Source organism: Dipteris shenzhenensis, chromosome 27 (genome assembly GCF_047967505.1).
Source record: "Dipteris shenzhenensis isolate YYH24624 ecotype China chromosome 27, Dip_SZ_1.0, whole genome shotgun sequence".
NCBI lineage: Eukaryota > Viridiplantae > Streptophyta > Polypodiopsida > Gleicheniales > Dipteridaceae > Dipteris > Dipteris shenzhenensis.
In genome coordinates, this window is record NC_141622.1 from 30,346,283 (window position 1) to 30,352,602 (window position 6,320).

General features: G+C 44.7%; 1 pseudogene; it reads right to left on the bottom strand.

The window, feature by feature from the left end:
* Positions 1-2,051: 2,051 nt before the first annotated feature.
* On the bottom strand, positions 2,052-6,012 carry LOC147884144 (putative pentatricopeptide repeat-containing protein At3g15130 pseudogene; annotated as a pseudogene).
* Between the last annotated feature and the right edge of the window lie 308 nt (positions 6,013-6,320).

Genomic DNA, 6,320 nt, shown 5'->3' on the forward strand with positions numbered 1-6,320 from the left:
TCCAAGAGACAAGCCCATGAAGAGGAGAGGAATGACTCCCAAGAGAATGAAGCATTTCATGTGAAGAAGAGCTGCATCAACAACAAAGAAAATCTTGCTGAAGGAAAGACTCCATCAACAAATGAATAATCAAACTTTGTGGTAGAAGACAAGGACTATGCCTTTTGAGCACTTTATCTTTTGAATTTTATTTATCATCACTTGGTCATGTAGTCAATTTTGAGATTCTCTGCCTAGATTAGTACTCCAAAAAGAATGTTATGGTTTTATTTTAGTCCATATAGTCTTTGTAAATCACCTCTGGTCACCATATGATGTAGGCCATGTGATGTGTGTTTGCTCCCATGGTACCTCTTGCAGAAATGAGAAACTAGGTCCACACAAAGGCCTATGATTAATCCTTGTACATGCAAGAGAGAGAACCATTTGGGGGGGGTCTATCCCATTTTTGTGAACCTTGACCCTTGGGCACCTTTGCTAGCATGAGATTATCCTTGACCACCATGAGATGGCCATGTGTAACCACCATGAGATGGCATGAGAAACGATGAGACTAGATGTATCCTTGACATAGCATGAGGCAAACCCTTAAGGGGGGGTATGTTGGGATATGTGTGATCAAGGGCTTGCTAGGAGCATGTGTGCATCCACTAGCAGTCATATGGTTGTGTGTGTGTGTATAGAAGAGGCACACGTAGTGCCATAGACCATGACACATGTGATGATGTAATGCAAAGGACCCCACATGGGGTGGTGCCTATGATCGTGGAGTTCCTATGATTTAGGAGCTACCTTCTTTTACGTAGGAGAGGTGCCATTGATTTAGGCCACCCTCTCTCCATTTCTATAAAAGAGGGACTTCCCTCTCACAATGCAAAGAACACCCATTGCTATATCTCATGTGTTCTCACTCACCTCCATGATGAAGCTCTCCTCTCTCCCCAAGTTCCAACATGTCCTCCTTTTTTTGTGACACAAAGAGACCTTGCTACACAAGATCGGATAGCAAGAGGTGACAATACCACAGGACATTGACCGGGCATAGAGACAAGTCACTGACTTTTATGCCTTCGAGTCAGCCCCGGGACACATCAAGGTAGAGGAGGAGGAGATAGCCGACATGAGGGCAGCATGGATCACAGGGAAGAGACGACGCAGAGCAGTGGAGAGGGAACTACAGAGGATGACCAGAGCACGCATGATAGAGATCCAACCTATAGCTCCTCTACTCAGAGGAGACCAACCGACCCAAGGTGTCACCCTTGATGTGGCTCATCATATACACAAATCCCGAAGACCACGCCCCCCACGACCACAAGAGACAGCTCGACAACTACAGATACACGAGATCTTCGCGTCTCATCAAAGGGATACCACGACTCTTGGATGTGTCCTCCAAGCTTTCACACTAACTACTCGAGTCTCTTGAGAGTTTCTAAGAGTGTGTTTTTAAGTTTTTGAGATCATTAGCTTAGCTTAGCACTTGGCAAGGGCCTTAGCGAGCCCTTTGCTTCAGTCCATGGCGGCTTGTACAAGCTGTTCTATTAATTGTACCGTCTCATAGGCCCACGAGGCCTCCCGAAGACGTTAATACGACCTCTCTCTCTCTCTCTCTCTCTCTCTCTCTCACACACACACACACACACACACAATGATGATGGTGCTGGTGGTGTTAGAAGATAAAAACGTGATTTGGCTTTGTGAGTATATTGCATACAAGAAACGTGGAGTTGCCATAACTTATGCATTCTTTGGTGAAATGTAATAAAGTTGATGCCTAAACTAATCTATACATGCCAAACCTATATCTGGGATTAAACCATTATATAATTATCTCCAAGCTGATACTAAAATAGCTATAAATACTTCAGATATTCAAGTTTGTATCTTGGAATGTATAGGACCTTGGAATTTGTTTAAGAACATTTAAGTTAAAATGTTCTGCAGATATATACAAGTACTCCTAAGAAAGATCATTAATAGAGCTGCTTTACAAATCCAATGATACAACCACTTGAGACACGCTTGTTAGACCAAGCAACCAGCTCCAAATGCCTAGCTCTTGACATATGAATAAAGTGGAAATGGATACAAATATTTAACAACATGATTGATCGATGCCCCATGGAACTTCAAATTCTTTGCCTCTTTTGAGGCCTCAATTCCACAAAGGGACACCTACAAGAAGGTACAGAGGCTGGAAAGAGGACAAGCGTTGAAACAATATGCAGGAGTCCCCCTGATTAAGTACACTAAGGCTCTATCATCTCATGCTCAAGGTCTTGCATTCCACTTATGTGGAGCTTCATGTTTGTTGAAAAGAGCCATAGTATTGGCACTCAAGAGCGTTATATTTATCCCCACACTAGTCCAATTTTGGCCATCTCAAGTTGTCTTCAAGGTTGAGGACAGTCTACAGCTACGATTTGTTGTATGTCATAGTAGTGGCTCGTACATCCATAGTCCTGATAGAGATTTCCCAAGAAGCCGCACTGAATGCCAGAGAGGTAGCACACATACTAAGACTCTGACTCCATCCTTTGGTTCTTCCACGGGAAGGCTCTACCTATGCTACCGTTGTTTTGGCAGCCAGGCAGTTTTTGATGGGCTCTAAAGTGGCATAGAGGAGGTTTGTTCCTCCTTCCGGCTTAAAGTAGATCATGATCAGCTCACTTCATCCTTCTTTCAGTACACCTCACCTGTCTTTTCATCATTCTAGGTCTCACCTCAGGCTTTAGTCTTGAAACTCTTAGCAGGAAAAGTTCAAACAATAGGGATAATGGCTGCTAATGCAAAGCATCACCAATAATCCCCACATGAACACTTCCCCTCTTTCAAAACATGAAAGCGCTTTGCATCTCTAACGGAAATAGTTCGCTGCTCTATCTTTGATATAAGTTTAGCTGCCATATGACAGTCATCACAAACCCGGAGATTTTTTACCAAACGTATGGGAGTCCCCTTGGGTGTATTGAGTAGTGCAAAGATGATAGCCAGCTTCTCACTATGTCCACATATCCTGTCTTTCTTATCTGAGACATACCCTTCCTCCTCCATTTGGACAGAGAGATCTTCTAGCTTTGCATGTATATCTTTGGTTCGGGGATGTTTTGTATCACCCTCCACAAATGTATGCAAAATTCCGCCAACCTCAGTCCAACTCTGTTCTAGTTTCTTCCGCGGTTGTTCTTTCACTCTCATTGCCTCCATCTCCTTCTCTTCGTCCTGCATGCCAGCATCTGCATAGATGTTTGACATCAAGACATAAGCTGCAGCATCCTTTTCATCCAATCTCACTGCATGTTCAAAGGCCCGTCTTCCAAGCTCCACATTGCCCCACTTTCGACAAGCACCCAACAAAGTATGCCACACTACAAGATTAGGTTGAAAAGGCATCTTCTCCACCATTGCAAGTGCCTCTTCTAGTTGGCCTACACGGCCAAGGAGATCAACCATGCAAGTGTAATGCACAATAGTTGGACTGATGCCATAGACTTTGCTCATGTCCTCGAAGTACTTTTGGCCCTTATCCACGAGACCCACATGACTGCATACGGCAAGCACACTAAGGAACGTGACCTCGTTTGGTTTTATGCCTTCTCCTCTCATTCTCTCAACCATATGGAAAACAATTTCACTATCTCCCAGCTGGGCATACCCTGCAATTAGGGCGGTCCATGAAACTACATCTCGAACTGGAAGCTTGTCGAACATGTCTCGTGCTCTTTCAAGGGAGCCACATTTGGCATACATATCAACCAAGGCATTGCCAACACAAGTAACACTTTCTAATTCCTGTCTGGCAATTTCAGTGTGTATTTCTCGGCCCTTATCTATGGCTCCTATGCTGCTAGAAGCTTTTAAGATGCAAACAAATGTGTTAGCATTTGGAGAGACACCCTCCAGCTGCATTTGTTTGAAAGAGTTCAGTGCTTCGTCACCAAGCATGTGATCAGCATATCCTGCAATTAGTATGTTCCACGAGATAATGCCTCGAATTGGCAACTTGTCAAACACTTCCCGTGCTTCTGCAAGCAAGGCACATTTGGCATACATATCAACCAAGGTGTTGCTAACACATGGATCCCTTTCCAAATCCTTGCTGGCAATCTCAGCATGTATCTCTCGGCCCTTGTCTATGGCCCCTATGCTGCCACAAGCCTTCAAGCTGCAAACAAAAGTGGCAGCATCCAGAGAAACATGCTCACTTTGCATCTGCTCTAAGCAGTTCAGTGCTTGCTCACCAAGCCCATGTTCAACATATCCTGCAATTAATATATTCCAGGACACTACGTCTCTAACTGGTAGCTTGTCAAACACTTCTTGGGCTTTTGCAAGCAAACCACATTTGGCATACATATCAACCAAGGTGTTGCCAACAAAAGGATCAATTTCCAATCGCTTTCTGGCAATCTCAGCATGTACTTGTCGTCCCTTATCTATTGCTCCTATGCCGCCACAAGCTTTCAAGCTGCAAACAAATGTGACCTCATTCGGAGACACCCCCTCCAGCCGCATCTGTTCAAAGCAGTTCAGTGCTTCCTCACCAAACCCATGCTCGGTGTATCCTGCAACCAGTGCTGTCCACCCAATTACATCTCTAAGAAGCAGCTTGTCAAACACTTCTTGTGCTTTTGTGAGCAAGCCACATTTAGCATACATATCAACTAAAGCGTTGCCAACTGAAGGATCACTCTCCAACCCCTTTTTCGTAATGTCATCATGTATTTCCTGGCCTTTGTCTATGTCTCCTTTGCTTCCACAGACTTTCAAACTGCAAACAAAAGTGACAGCATCCGGAGTGATGCCATCCAGTTGCATCTGTTTGAAACAGTTCAACGCTTCCTCACCAAGCCCATATTCAGCATATCCTGCAATTAGTATGCTCCATGAGACTACATCTCGAACTTGCAGCTTGTCAAACACCTCCTGTGCTTTTGCAAGCAAGCCACATTTGGCATACATATCCACCAACGTGCTGCCAACAAAAGTCTCTCTTTCCAAGCCCTTTCTGGCAATCTCAGCGTGTATTTCTTGGCCTTTTTCCAGAGCTTTCAGCCTAGCACAAGCCTTCAGTAGGGCCACAAACGTGAACTTGCTAGGATACACACAATCCTCTAGCATTTTCTGGTAAAGGTTGAGGGCATGGTGTGATTCCCCACATTCAATGTAACCTGTGATGAGAGAAGTCCATGAATGCTCATTCCGATCAACCAACAAGTTGAAAACCTCCTGAGCATCGCACATGCTTCCGCATTCCACAAACATTGGGACAAGGTAGTTGCCCAGAGATCTCTGAGATTCCAGCCCATGTTTGCACATGTATGCATGCAAGCGCTTGGCATGCGATATATTTTTACTCTTTCTGCACTTATGCAAGAAGCGTATAATGTTCCCAACCGAGGGGAGCTGGGGCATCTGTTCCAAAGAAGAGAGTCGGACTTTGAGACTGACAGATTTCGGGGTGGGTCCAGCAGTACCTGGACGAGAAAGCTTTGCAGTGGTACATCGAGTAGAATCCTCCACCACAGGTACAGCGCCCTGGCCGAGAGTACCTCCATTGTCGTGCTGGGTCCAAATGGGTGATCCTCCAGCACCATCTTGGGAGCTGAAAAGTGTACCAAAAGTACGCTCAGTGCTGGTGGATGTTCTTGCGGACAAGGTTCCTCTCAATGAAATCATGCTACACGAACATAGTCCCGAATTGTCTGTGAGCTAAGGCAAGTCGATGGCAACAAATCCCTTGTGCTGTTCTGAGCCATGGAGGGAAGCGTATGAACTAAACAGCGTTAGCAAAGATGTAGATGCAAGAACCCACAACTGCCGTGTTTACAGACTAGAGTCGCCCATGCCCCATGCAATCTTGCCCATCCATGATCCGGTGCTTGAGTCTGAGTTCACTAAGACACCATTGCAGATTGATGCCATCTTCCAAAGAGTGACATATCTAGATTGGGTGTGAGCCTTCACAGAATTGAAACTAGCATTTTCATTTTTTGAAATAGGTTCCGGGTTTTCTTTTGTGTTATGATTGGATGCAATTTACGGCGCAGCTTGTTCTCTCACATGGCTCTAGCCAAGCATCCTGCCTACTGCTGCTGGCGCCTCCCGTGATTTACTCCACCATCTTCTTCTTCTTTTGCTCCTTCAACATAAGTAGGGTTATATAGTAAATATTCACTCTCTCGCTTGATGAAGTCATTCACCTTGTTTAAAACACAAAAATAAAAAACAAACAAGGGTGGGGTGAGCGCGCGTGTGTAACTTTCACTAAAAACAAAATTGTGCGTGCGTGTGTGTGTGATGATCATTATAACTAC